General features: G+C 44.6%; 1 non-coding gene across 1 annotated transcript; it reads left to right on the top strand.

Moving 5' to 3' along the window:
* Positions 1-575: 575 nt before the first annotated feature.
* Positions 576-666, top strand: trnar-ucu (transfer RNA arginine (anticodon UCU)). Its single transcript is given in 2 exon segments — positions 576-612; positions 631-666. It is a non-coding gene; the product is annotated as a tRNA-Arg (tRNA).
* The last annotated feature ends 14,013 nt before the right edge of the window (positions 667-14,679 follow it).

Here is a 14,679-nt window from a genome sequence, read left to right as displayed (position 1 = left end):
TCATGTCCAAATCATCACCCACCCTCTGTCCAGAAGACTCGATACTGCAAAGAACTCTAAGAAATCTCCTCTCAAATTCCTCGTCTCCAAGGTAAATATCCCCTACCACTACAATGTATCGAGGTAATTTAAGCTCCTCGCCATAAAGCCGAGGATATTGTATGCTTCGTGAACGATTCTTTCAACCTGCACTGCCTCCGTCAATGATTTAAGCAGATGTACATCATTTCCCGCTGTTCCGGCACCGTCTTTGGAATTGTAAACTTTATGTTGTCTTTTCTCCCCGTGTTCTTCCGACCAAAATGAATCACTTCACACTTCTCTGCAAAAAAATTCAGCCACCACTTGTCCGCCCTGCTTTCCAACCGATGTCTCTTTGAAGGAAATTGCTATTTCTTTCGAACTTCTATAGCTCTGTTCACAGCCACAGGACGTCCAAAACACTTCACAGGTAATGAGTGCTCTTGAAATGTCGTCATTGTTCAAATGTGGGAAATTGCTGACCGTTTGAACCTTGTTGAACAAGTGTCACAAATTCCCTTGTGTCGAATGGCAAATCGGACCTTCATGTCTCTGGCTCTGTGGCGCAACGGATAGCGTGTTGGACTTCTAGCTGCTGTTGTATAAGAGATTCAAAGGTTGTGGGTTCGAGTCCCACCAGAGTCAGTTTTTAGATAAAGGTTTAAGCAAATCAGCAACTGGATCATCCATGTTCTCAGTTGCTGTCACCAACCTCCTTCTGTACAGGTAAATCCAGTCACTCTCCGCTTTCCAACCTGAACCACTAAACAGAACAAAATTCGCCACCTAACAGTGAAACAGGTGGCAAAAGGAGTAGAGCCGCTTCGCCGCTACAAGGATACAGAATTGGCTGAGTGGCAGGAAACAGAGGTTGGTGGTAAATGGATGTTTTTCGGCCTGGCGGAAGGGTTGGGACCTTTGCTGTTCCTGATAAATATCAATGACCGAGACCTTTCTGCCCAGGACAAAATTTAAACGTTTGCGGTGGATACAAAGCTTGGAAGCATTGTGGAGAGTGTGGAGGATAGTGTAGGACTTCAAATGGACTTGGACCTGTTGGTGGAAATGGGGAGACAGGTGGCAGATGAAGTTCAATGGAGAGAGGTTTGGTAGGTAGAACATGGAGAGACAATATAAAATGAAGGGTACAAATCTAAGGGAGGAGGAAAAGCAGAGGGACTTGGATGTTTATATACATAAATTAGTGAAGGTGGCAGGACAGGTTGAGAGAGTTTTTCCATCAACCATACTGTATCCTGGGCTTTATTGATAAAAGGATAGAGTGCAAGAGTAAGAGGCTATGTTGAATTTGTACAATTCATGAGTTCGGCCTCAACAAGAGTATTGCGTCCGGTTCCAGGCGCCACTCTTTAGGGAGGATGTAGAGGTGCTGGAGAGATTGCAGAAAAGATTCACGTGAATGGTTCCAGGGACGAGGTTATGAGGATATGTTGGAGAAGATAGGGCTGTTTTCCTCAGAGAAAAAAAGGTTAAGAGGAGATTGGATGGAGGTTTTCAAAATCATTAGAAGTCTGGACAGAGTAGATAGGGAGAAATTATTTTCACTCGTGAGAGGATCGAAAATGATATTTGATTAGTAAAAAAAAAGCGAACTGTTTTCAGAAGTTTTTTTTAAAATTATTATTTTGATGTGAGTGATTAGGGCCTGGAATGCACTGTCTAAGAGTCTGATGGAGGCAGGGTCAACTGAATCATTCAAAAGGGAGTTATAATGTGATCTGAAAATGAAGAATATGTAGGGTTACGGGGAGAAGATGGGGGAACGGTTCAAGAGTTGTTCATTCGGAGAGTCTGTGAAGACATGATGGGCCAAATGTCCTCTTTCTGTGCTGAATCAATGCAGTTTTTCGGTGATATATAGCAAACGAGCATCAGTGACATGCAGCATAACACGACTTCCCATAACTGCTCCATCATCTTTCCAAACTTTTTCTGACACACAGCTCGAAACAAGAATGATGTGAGTCTACACCCCTGAACATCAAGGTCAACACGATTATCACAGCTGGAATGAACAGTTCCTGTTGCAGCTTCAGATCAGACATTGGATTATCACAGGCGCTCTGTCAGACTGCATGTTCCTTCAGTCAAGTTTCCAATTGGACACTTGGAATGAGCAGCTGTGTGAAAATGGTCCAGGGGTAGATTTCACTTTTGCCAGACTGGATTCTCAGTTCCTTTCCCAGAGGTTTCCCTATCTCTTTCTGAATCCAAACTTGGTCCCTTATTCATTTCCGCTTTTCATTGTTTCATCGGCGGCCACGTTTCTATCTGTCTGAGCCATTCGCTCTGCAATTCCTTCTAGAAACGCCCCCAATTGCCAACAGCCAACCCCACCTCCTACCCAGCTTAAGATCATCTTAAAATCCATCCCTTTGACCAAGGTTTTGTTCAGCTGCCCAAAATTATGACTCAGTGTCGAATGTTGCTTGACTGAGCTCCTTTGAAGAGCTTTGGGAAGTTTTATTCAATTGCGGTGCTGTTGTTGAAATTATTCAGATTTGGATAAATTAATTTTCGGAATCAATTTTGTTAAAATTTTCCTCGAATTTCCTCCAATTGTTTCACGCTGCGAAACTTCTGCCATGAGGGGGTCACATGATGACCAGTTTGATAGAGTAAATCAGGAGAAACTGTTCCCACTGACGGAAGGGCCGCTAACCAGAGGGCACAGTTTGACCCTGATTGGGAAATGAGTCAGGAGAGAGATGAGGAGAATATATTTTACACAGAGTGTTGGTGTGAAATGGAAGTTTTCTGGACGGGTGGTAGAAGCAGATTCAATAATAACTTTCAAAAGACATTTGGAGAAATACCTGAAAGGAAATACAATACAGGAATATGGGGAGAGAGCTTGGATATGGGAGTAAATATATCGCTCAACCAAACACCCAGCACAGGCGGAATGACCTCTGTCTGTCCTGTATCATTCTATGATTCATTGATAGAAATCAGTCCTACATCCTGTGGGGCATGAAGGGTGTGAGAAGCTGGCAAGAGAATTGATCCCGTGGGCTTGGAATGGAAACGGTAAAATATTGTCTTCTTTCAGGAAATAGTAACTGATTTGCAGGTATGACTATATCTGTTTAAATGTGGTTTGTTACCAGTTCCAGATTATTGAATTTAACGGGTTGTGTTATCAGGCAAGCAGCTTACTATGATATAAAAACAGGAAATGCTGGAAACACTCAGCAACAACTGTAATTGGAAAACGGATTAATGTTTCAAGTTAATGATATTCCAGCAGAACTGAGGAAAGAGAGAAATGTAATAGGTTTTGAACAAGTGAAAGAGTCGGGGGCTGGGAAGAGGCTGAAGAAAAGCGCAGGTCTGTGATGGTGTGGGTGCCCGGAGAGATGAAATTACAAAAAAAATCTATCACGGGGCAAATCCAAAGGGAACAGACAAAGAAACAAACGATTGGCCCAGATAAGGTGTGAATGGCTGGATAGCAGCCGTTCAATTGCAATGAGAAAGAATAGAGAATGTGGGAAAAGACGAAATAGCAAAAAACACATGAAACAAGATGGAGATAGAGTTTATAATCTAAAAATATTGAACTCAGTGTGAGTCCTGAAACCTGTAGGATGCCGAATTGAAAGGTGACTGTGTTCTTCCTCGGGCTTAAATTAATCTTCATTGGAACGGTGCAGCAGACCAAGGGCAGAAAGGTCAGAGTGGGAGCAAGGTGGAGAATTGAAATTACAAGTGGCAGGAAAGTCGGAGTCAGGCTTGCGGACTGAAAGGAGGTGTTGGCAAAGCGGTCACTCAGTCTGTGGGGCCTCATCAAGTAGCGGAGGCCATATTGTTAACACTAAATACATTATATTACATTGAAAGCAGGACAAGTGTATCACTGCTGCACTTGGAAGGAGTGTTTGGGGCCTTGAATGTTGAGAATGGAAGAGGTAAAAGAAGAGATTCAATTCATGCAGTTACCTGGGATTGTGCCCTAGAAAAGGGAAGGTGTACTGTCGCCGAGTGAATGGTCGCTTTAGAATGCTGATTGTGGAGGAGAAGGGAGGGTGTTTTTGGTGGTCATATCATGCTGGCTGTGGTGGAAATGTCGGAGGATAATGTGTCGAATATGGAAACGGGCGGGCTGGACGGTGAAAACAAGCGCCACTGAATCAACTCCGCTCAGTTTACACAGGATGCAATAATCCGCATTTCCCGGTCAGCAGCAATTACCACCTTACACAAAGATTTTGCCTCCCCGATGTTCCTGCACATTTCTCCAGGGATCTTGCCGTCCTGATGTCAGAGAAATGAACAGTCCCGCTCCCATCTAACTCCCCCATCTAAACCCAGCGGCAGAGTCATGGAACGAAAGGACGTGGCCCCTTTTACAGCATTAGCTGCCTTACTCTAGTAGTTTAAATATCGAGTCATTGACTGTGGGTGAGCGAATACATGACTGACTGGGTGAGGTGGTGAAGCAGTTTCTGTGTACAGACTGTGTACAGTTTTAGTCTCCTTAGTTAAGAAAGGATATATTTGCATTACACAGGTCAGAGAAGATTCAGTCGACTGATTCCTGGAATGCAAGGGTTTCCTTATGAGGAAAGGTTGAGGAGGTTGGGCCTATACCCATTGGAGTTTTGAAGAATGGGAGGTGATCTTATTGAAACATATGAAATCCTGAGGGGACTTGACAGGGTGGCTGCTGAGACTATGTTTCCTTTTGTGGGAGACTCTACATTCAGGTGACTCAGTTTAAAAATATCGGGCTCTCCCATTTCAGACAGACAGAAGATAATTTGCTTTATTTCTCTCTCTCTCAGTGGGACATTAATCTGTGGATTTCTCTTCCCCAGAGAGCAGTGGAGGCTGGGTCATTGAAAATGTTCAAGGCTGTGTTGGAGATATTTTTGACAAAGGAATGAGTAAAGAATTATGGGGGGCAGACAGGAAAGTGGAGTTGGGGCCACATTCAGATCAGCCATGCTGGAGCAGCTTCGAGGGGCTGAATGGCCTCTTGCTGCTCCTGATTTTCGTGTTCTTGTTCTTGTGTGCCTCTCTCGGCACTGCTGTCCCTCTCCTGCTCACCGTCTCGCTTGCCGGACTGCTCGGCGCCTCAGTAACCTCCCGCTCTCCGGAATGGTCCCTACCCCTCACCGCCTCACTTGCTGTTCTGTTTGTCACCATCTCCTCAGTTCTTGTGGTGAGATGGGCGGCGACAGGGGTCAGGAGGGAGATGCCGAATGGGAGGTGAGCGGCTTGGTAGTCGTGTAGCGAGCGGTGCGGCATAAGGGTCGGCGTGTAGCGCAGCGAGCGAGGCGGCGCGGGTCTGGGGTCAGGGCACCTGACATTCGGGAACAGGGGAGTGAGTGGGAGGCAGCAAGTGGGCGACCGTCAACGGCTGAACAACGAGAACGTCAGCGGTGGGAGGAAGGGCGCACGCACCGGCAGACTGAGTGGGTGCCGAGTTCCTGTTCCAGCTCGGTGTCAGGAGTTACAGTGTAAAACTGATCACAATTCTAGCATTGCTGAGTTCTGATGAAATGTCATCGACCTGAAACGTGAACACCCTTTCACTGTCCACGCTGCTGCCTGCCATGAGGTGTAATTCTTAATTGTTTTCTGGTGTTACGACAGAAATCCATAAGGAGGGTTGACGCACTCTGGAGGACAATGAATACACATAGCGGTTATCTCGCTTACCTGTGGAAGGCTCGTTGGTCTAGAGGTATGATTCTCGCTTCGGGGTTTTCATTAAATGATTATGCCTCTCGGGTTCAAATCCCGGATGATCCCTCATGTGTCGCCACTTAAAATCCAAATTTCTTTGCGAGCGAAAAGGCGGATTTTACTTAAACCGGGGCGAGGTTTCAGAACCTGAGAAGTCATTAGAGCGAAATTATCACCGCAAAACACGTGGAGTAAATGAAGGAACTGTTGCTCATGTAATTGGACGGTCAATTTATCCTAATAAGAGAAGTGTAAAAGTTAACTTATCCCAAACCTGGGTTCGATTGCAGAGAATGCATAACTCAATGTCTTCAATAATATTTCAAGGAGCAAATTTCAGATACAGATAAATAACCATTTTCTCACTGATCCATCATATATATGATGAATACAAATCTATCAAACTGAGATTTAAAATTAAAGTGTTGTTTCCCGATGGGATCTCTGAAATTCCAGTCCCCTTTGCTGAGAGAGATGTTTCCTAATTTCACTCCGGAAACGTCATGTTTTTTGACGGTGCCCCAACGCCCCCACACCCCTCTCCCTCCCCCTCCGAAATTCGCAGAGGTTTCTCGCTCTGACACTATCGTCTTAACATGTCATCATTCTCCTGCAGTGTTTTGAGTTCACTCACTCTCTGCCTCGTGGCCTCCCCTCTACCGCTGCTAAATTCTAGAAAATAAACCACAGAACAGCCCCATCATATAAACCATTACCAAAGGAAGCTGTTCTTCCCGAATTAATGCCCATCTAGATGGTAACAGTCGTGGGTTTCCCTGCCGATTAGGCAGTCCACCCAAATACTAACAATTTAATACGAGAAAATCTTTTCCACACGTTGTTTTTGGATCCTTTTTGAATGAAATAAAATCTGCCCTGTTTGGTCACTGACCCTTGCGCCAGTGGGAACAGTTCATCTTTATTTACTTTCTCTAAACCCTCTTGACAGTTCTGTCTGTGGAGTGATTAAAAATACCGAAAGCCAGACGTGGGATTTGAACAATGAGGGACTGTAGATCAATGATAAGGGAAGTGATACTTTGTTAATCAGATTAGGAAATAGTTTGAAAGTTATGAAATTCGTCCAAACCTGTGCATTGCTGGTTCAGGAGCACAATGCGTCACTAGGGCGTGGGAAACTCGGATTAGATTCTCGACGTCGACATATAAATTGCCTATTTTGTTACAGTATCACAGTCCCTAAATTATTTTATTTTCTTCGAGGTCAGGTTACTTTCAGTTTGCTTTCTGTTTTAGGGCAGTGATCTTGTAGTTAGGGAAATAAATTGATTTCAGCATGTTTGGTAATTCAGGAGTAGAATTCTTATTTATCATCACAGAAACCTGGGTTCGATTGCAGTGAATGCATAACTCAATGTCTTCAATAATATTTCAAAGATCAAATTTCCAATACAGATAAATACCCATTTTCTCACTGATCCTTCATATATTTAATGAATACAAATCTATCAAACTGAGATTTAAAATTAAAGTGCTGTTTCCCGATGGGATCTCTGAAATTCCAGTCCCCTTTGCTGAGAGAGATGTTTCCTAATTTCACACAGGAAACGTCATGTGTTTTTTCACTGCGCCCCAACGCACCCACACCCCTACCCCTCCCCCTCCCCCATTCCAAAATTCGCAGAAGTCTCTGTCTCTGACACTATCTTCTTAAAATGTCGGAAACATCGATAAAATTGCTCATTAATTCGGGAAGAACGGCTTCCTTTGGTAATGGTTGATATGAAGGGGCTGTTCTGTGGTTTATTTTCTGGAATTTAGCAACGTTAGAGGGGAGGCCACAAGGCGACGTGTGTGAGCTGGCCGCATGGCCTAATGGATAAGGCGTCTGACTTTTGTGTTATTGGCTGATGTTATCAGAAGATTGTAGGTTCAACTCCTGCCGCGGTCGTTTTATGCAGAAATCTGTTTAACTTCCTGAAAACCGCTGTCTCACTCGTCAGCTGAAGGTTCTGCGTTTCCTTCCAAACATTTCAGGGCTCTTTCTCACACTCTCTGCTCTTGTTAATTTGTGCATTAGTTTCTAACTCACCTTTGTACTTTGTGTAGTTCCTAACAGACCCACAATATCTGATTAGGTTCGTGAAGTTATTGATGTGTCCAACTGGGACAAAAATCTTTGCATCAATCGGTTTAATAAAATGTTTTGGGATAATTGCAATCTTCGCATGAATCTGAATTAGCTGAATCTGATGTCACTGGACTAACAATACAGGTTAATCTCTGCGGGCACGGGTCTAAATCCCACCAGAGCAGATTTAAATTAAAATATTTCCTAAATTAGGAATTGAAACCTAGGCTCAGTAATGGCGGCTATGAAACTATCATCGATTGTAGTAAAAACCCACCTGGTTCACGAATGCCCTTTACGGAAATAAATCATCCGCCCTTCCCTACATGTGACTCCAGACACACAGTAATTTGCTTCACTTGTAATTTCAAGGATAATGTGAGATGCTCAACAAATGCTGGGCTTGCAAAGAGCGCCCATATTCCATGAAAAAATAAACAAGTGGTAAACAGACAGGACATAATTATCAGGATGTCTACCTTTTCTCTTGAAAAAGGAAGGCTGGGGGGTGGTCTCATATTGGTCTTTAAACTTATGAAAGATTTTGGGAGGCTGAATGCAGCAATAATGGAGTAGAGAAGGGCCGATAATTCTGTATCTCGCTTACACACAAGACAACGGCTGACAGGTCGAATGCAACGTAATAATTAGTTAACTGTGCGTCGGCGACTCATAAGAGTGTTGGATAAATTCCATCCGCAATGTCTCCGCGACACTCTCCAGATTCCATGGGAACACTGCCAAACAAACTGTAGTGGCGTTCTTGAAGGCAGCTCATCAATCATTCAGGCCAAACTCCTGAAACGTTAACTTGGATGGACTGCACACTGTGTCCGGATGGACGAAAAGTGTCGCACCCTCCAGGTCCTTTTTCCTCAACTCTCAATGGCCAACATTCCAGGGGAGGACAAAGAAAACGCTTCAAAGATTCTCTGAAACGTTAATTCAAGCGCTGCAGCATTCATATTAATGACTGCGAGGAGCTTGCTTCTCATCATTCAAAATGACCAAAACTTATCCCACAAGCTGCAGCACACTCTGAGTCACAAGGTCTCAATCATGAGGCAGAACGGCAGCTGAGGAGAAGTGACAGGAAGCAAATCCTGCACTCCGGATCTCACTACCTCTTGGGACATCCTGTCCCATGTGTCCAAAGATCTGTGGACCGAGAATTGACCTGTTCACTCACATGAAGACCCATGGCAGAAACTCACGGCCCTGAGTGGATGTCATCATCGTATCGAGGAACAGACGATAACTATTGCTTGTTACAAAATACATATAAGAAAAGGTCATCTCCATTCTCATAGTATTTCTAAAACTGTCCCTTCCCAAATAATGTGAACAAGTCTTCTCGATTGTCTCTGATCTCTCAACTTCACTATATCAGAATGTGCTGCCATCTACTGGCCGCAACAGAGCGGTAGAAACTCACATTGTCGGTGTCGCAGAAACAGGTCAATGTGAGGAATTTGTGATGTGATGTGATGGGGCAGACATAGAAATACAAATATGAAATACAATTTAGAAAACATGATTAATTAATTTATTCCCATTGAATCGGCAGCAGTTACAGGCCAACTATCGCCTGGAGCAACTGAGACGATTAGATAAACTGCATTTAAAAGAAGTCTAGATAAGTCTAGGAGGGAGAATGAATTTCAGGGATAAACAGATAATGTTACATGAAGTATTCTAGGTGGAGGATCTTGTCGGGCAGTTTACCTGTTAGAACAAATGGCCCACTTTCAGTGAGATATATTCTGGGTTAAATGAATCCAGATTTGCAAAGTGTCTCAGGGACTGACAGACACGTACTGAATCCCACACTCAAACTGAGAGTAAAAGACAGAGAGATCCAGACTGAATCATTAACTCAGGCGTGGCACGAGACACTGACTGATACACATTGAATCGCACATTCTCACAGTATTCAATGGACAGAATGATACAGAATGAATCATACACACAGGCACATCATCAGAAACTGACAGATCCCCGATAAATCCCGAAAACAAATCCCGTCCCACGGACAAAGCGATAAAGAATTAATCCACTGAGACCGACAAATGGGGAATGAATTCCACACTCAAATACTGTTCCAGCGACAAAGTGATGCAGAGAGAACCTTACACCCGTACAAGTGGAAAAGTTATAGCAGAGAAGGAGACCATTCGGCCTTTTGTCTGTCCTGAGATTCTTCAACAGGAACTCAGCTATCCCAGTCCCCTGCCCTCTCTCCATAGCCATGTAAACGTTTCTCTTCAGGCAGTTGTCCAGTTCCACTATGAAAGCACCGATTTTAACCTGCCTCTACCACTTGCCCCAGACAGTGCATTCCCGATCCTTACCACTCACCAGGGAAGATGAATCCTCATGTCCCCATTGATTCATTTAAAACCTGTGCCTTGCACAAAGTGAAGCTGTTTCTCACTGACTAATCTGTCTCAATCTGTCGCGGGCTCGTCGTCCTGTATTCCCGACCGTCAGGCATGGTTTCTCAGTCTGACCCCATCCCTGCAACATCAGAAAACTTCTTGGCCGACCCCTGCTCCTTGTTCGCATGTTCCATCAAATTACTCGATAAATCGGAATGAAGAGCGTCCTTAAAGAAGCAGTCATTGGTTTAAATGAAGGGACTGAGTGGTGATTTAATTTCTGTAACTATGCAACTTCTGGAGGGAGCCCAATAGTCAAAGTGTGGAGTGTGGAAGAAGTGAAGCTGGATAGAAGGTCAGCGATAGAGGGAAAATATGACAGATTGACAAAGGTGCCATGAATTAATGGACAAAGGCAATTTTGATGGTAGCAATAAGGGCTAAAAAAAAGGTGTTGATAGTGGTGTAAAGGTCAGAAAGCAGAATGTGATAATAGGAAACAGGGGTAGCATTGTGTGAAAGAACAACATGGAACAGGCAACAGGGGACCCTTTGGGGGATGGAGAGGGGGTGGGGTCGGTGGTGAGGAATAAGAAGTTAGAAAATGAGATAGGAGGGTGTAAAAAGCGGATTAAGTTGTGGATAAACGAATAAAAATAAAACTAAGTGGATAAAAATTTAAAAATAATTTAGAAAAAAAAGGGGACTAAAAGGGGGTGCGAATAGAGGAGAGAGTTCCCGGTCAGAAGCTGTTGAACTCAAGATAAGTCCAGAAGGCTGTAAACTGCCTAATCGCAAGATGAGTTGCTGTTCCTCCAGTTTGTGTTGAGCTTCACTGAAAAATTGCAGCAGGCCAAGGAGGGACATGTGGGCATGAGAGCAGGATGGTGTGTTGAAATGGCAAGTGACAGACATGTCTGGGTCATGCTTGCAGACAGACCAAAGGTGTTCCGCAAAGTGGTCACGCAGTCTAGGTTTGATGTCCCCAATGTAGAGGAGGCCGCATTGGGAGCAGTGAATGCAGTTGACCAAATTGGAAGAGGTGCAAGTGAAGCCCTGCTTCACCTGAAAGGAGTGTTCTGGCCATTCGATGGTGAGGAGGGAGGAGGTAAAGGGGCAATTGTTGCACCTTCTTCGATTGCATGGGAAGGTGCCATGGGAAGGGGATGAGGTGTTGGGAGTGATGGAGGAGTGATCCAGGTTGTCCCCGAGGGAACGGTCCCTCTGGGATGCTGACGGTTTGGGGGTGGGGTGGGGGGGTGGAGGTGGTCTGGGAGGATGAGGGGAAGGTGGTGGCATCACGATTGGGTTGGATGAAATGGCGGAGGATGATTCTTTGAATATGAAGGTTGGTGGGGTGGAAAGTGTGGACAAGGGGGACCCTATCGTGGTTCTGTGAGGGAGGGGAAAGTGTGAGGACTAGAGGCGCGGGAGATGTGCGGGACATGGTTGAGGGCACGGCCGAACACAGTCGGTGGGAAACCTGGATTAAGGAAGAAGGAAGTCATGTCAGAAGCGCCGTTTTGGAAAGTTGCCTCATCGGGACACATGCGAAGGTGCTGAAGGAACTGAGAGAATGGGATGGAGCCCTTACAGGAAGCAGGGTGTGAGGAGCTGTAGTCGAGGTAGCTGTGGGGGTCGGTGAGCTGGATTTGATTATTGGTGGGCAGTCTATTACAAGAAATGGAGACAGAGATGTCAAGGTAGGGAAGGGAAGTGCTGGATATGGACGATGTGAAGGTGATGGAGGGGTGGAAATTGGAAGCAAATTTGATATATTTTTCCAGGTCCAAACAGAGCATGAAGAGTCACCGAAGTGAGTCCACCAGAGTTTGCTGGAAGTTTATCAGCATTAATGTACCCATTCAATGCATTTACGTGCTGATTGCCATTACCTCAGTCCTAGAGGCTTTCTTAAGTTTAAACACAGCCTGAGAGTCCCACAGTTTGATTTTGGTTTGGCCGGATCAGGGTGAATTGTCCAAGAGGTTTTTCAAACTTCTTTGCGTTGGAGATGGTGACATTTATTGAAATCAGGAGCATGTTTAAGATCCCGAGAAATCATTACAGACAGTATATCACTGCAACACACGTGAAGAAAATGAACGCAAATGTTAAAGAATGTTTGTCCATGTAACGGGAATCTGGATTGATCCTGATGCTGAAATCAGTCGGTTTCAATCGTGCCTGAAAGAACATAGAAACCGACAGAACTGGAGTCCCGCAGTTTAATTTGATTTTATCCACACTTTAACTGTATTGTGGTATTTATACTGAGACGAGTTTGAGCCTTTTCTTGTGTTTGAGCAATCCGGTTCAGAGGGAATTAACAATGAGGGATTTGAGCAGGAATGAAATAAATTACTCAGCAGAATGTGACTCAGGGGCACAGTAGGACAGTAAATGTTGGAGTTGGAGTATCTTTGGACAGAAGGTGTCGGAGTGTCAGCTTCTCGTGACAGAATTGATACCCAAGTTCCGCCGGTAAATCAGCAGGAACTCGATCCAACTCATCCACACAGTCAAGCTGGGGAAACAAAATGACTGGCGGCCTGGCTGTTCCGCAGATCACTCGGCTCTCGGCCTCCTGCAATGTTCCTATGAAGCTCAGGTACGCTCGAAGAACAGCGCCTCATCTTTCAATTAGACACTTTCCAGCTTTCCAGTGAGATCATTGAGATCAACAATATCGCTCTGGAAAAGTGTCCCCAACCCACCCACCCATTCTCCCTCCCTCCCGCGCCCCATTTTGACTTCGCTTTTCCTGTTTACATAGGTTATTTCGAGATTCCTTTTCCACGTGTTTTTATTTTCGGATGGCAGTTGTTCATCAATCTGCCATTCACTCCTCCTCCAGAAACATCCTTTGTTTCTTTACTTGTTCCATTGATCTTACAGAGAGTTTTCAAGGTCACGACGGGCCCCATTTTGTGCTGTTGAAAATCTAAGAGCTTATGTTTCCCTCTCTCTGGCCATGCAGCATAAACTATTTTCTCATTTTTTAACCGATTTCCAACATATCACAGGCTGTCGCTTTTGATTTTTTTTCTTTCCTTACATTGACTTACAGCTTATTACAAAACTAACTTTTCCCAGTTCTGGTGAAAGGTCATTCATGTGAAACATGGACCCAGTTTCACATTCTCTGTCACTACCGGAGCTGTGGTGTAACTCGTACATTTTCTGACTTAACAATTGTGATGTGACAGGTTGGTTAAAAGGATTTGGGAGACAATGAAAGTTATCTTTGGTTGATGTAGCCTCCCTGGCTGCCTCGCTGTTCCAGTCTTTAGTGGTATTATTCTCATTTAGGGGTGTTCTTTAAATTAGTTTGCTCGAGTTGTCAGGTTCAATTCCCGGACGAGCCCTCCTGAGATGTTGAAGACATCGGTGCACTTTTCAATCTCAGAGACTCTTCTTCACTCACTCTAAGTTGGACTTTCCATCCCTGCCTGGATCCCTGTGTTAGGCGCAAGTTCAATGTTGTTCATTTTATAAAAACAGTAAAATTCACTCTAATTATAAAACAGGAGTTTTAAAAGTACTGCAGCTGAAAATATAGCAATAAAAGCGGGAGATTCCGATCATGTCAGTGATTATTTGTGAAGTGTGATCCTGACGCGAGTGCCCGAGTCTAGAATGACGAGAATCCATGGAAACAGATCCTGAAGAGATTGTCTGAGCCCAGAGTTCCGGGTCTCTGTGGAGGGACAGGAGAAAGTCATTCAGTCCTTCCTTCCTGTTCCAACACTCAGTTAGACAATGGCTGATCTGTGCCTTAGCTCCATCCAACTGCCTCGATTCCATATCCTATTATACTGTTGCCTCGCAAAAAACTATTACTCACGGATTTGGAATTATTCATTGAGGCAGCATTTACTGCTTATTAGGGAAGACAGTTTCACACCTCTATCTTTGCGTGAAACAATATTTTTAAAGTCTCTCCTGAATGGCCCGGCTTTGTTGACATTCTGAAATAAAAACAAAGAAGCTGTTGAAAATAACTCTGCAACTCCGGCAGCATCTGCGGCGAGTGAAACAGAGCCTCCCGGAACTGGCGAAGAAGTCACATTGGAATCGAAACGTTCGCCCTGTTCCAGGTCTGGCAGCATCAGTGGAGAGAGGGACAGAGTTAATGTTTGATTCTTCGCGAGAGATACTGCCAGACCTGATTCCAGAGAGCGGGGCCGGGAAATTATTCTGAATAAAAACAAAAAACTACTGCGGATGCTGGAAATCCAAAACAAATACAGAATTACCTGGAAAAACTCAGCAGGTCTGGCAGCATCGGCGGAGAAGAAAAGAGTTGACGTTTCGAGTCCTCATGACCCTTCAGCAGAACTGAGTAAAGTTAGGGGAGGGGTGAAATATAAGCTGGTTTAAGGTGGGTGCGGGGGGGAGAGAAGTTGGGCGGGGAGTGGTAGTAGGGACACGCAAGCAGTGATAGGAGCAGATAATCAAAAGATGTCACAG

Source organism: Cetorhinus maximus, chromosome 31, assembly GCF_964194155.1.
Source record: "Cetorhinus maximus chromosome 31, sCetMax3.hap1.1, whole genome shotgun sequence".
Classification (NCBI taxonomy): Eukaryota; Metazoa; Chordata; class Chondrichthyes; order Lamniformes; family Cetorhinidae; genus Cetorhinus; species Cetorhinus maximus.
Note: the sequence above shows the minus strand (reverse complement) of the source record. Positions and strands in the feature narration are given on the sequence as shown.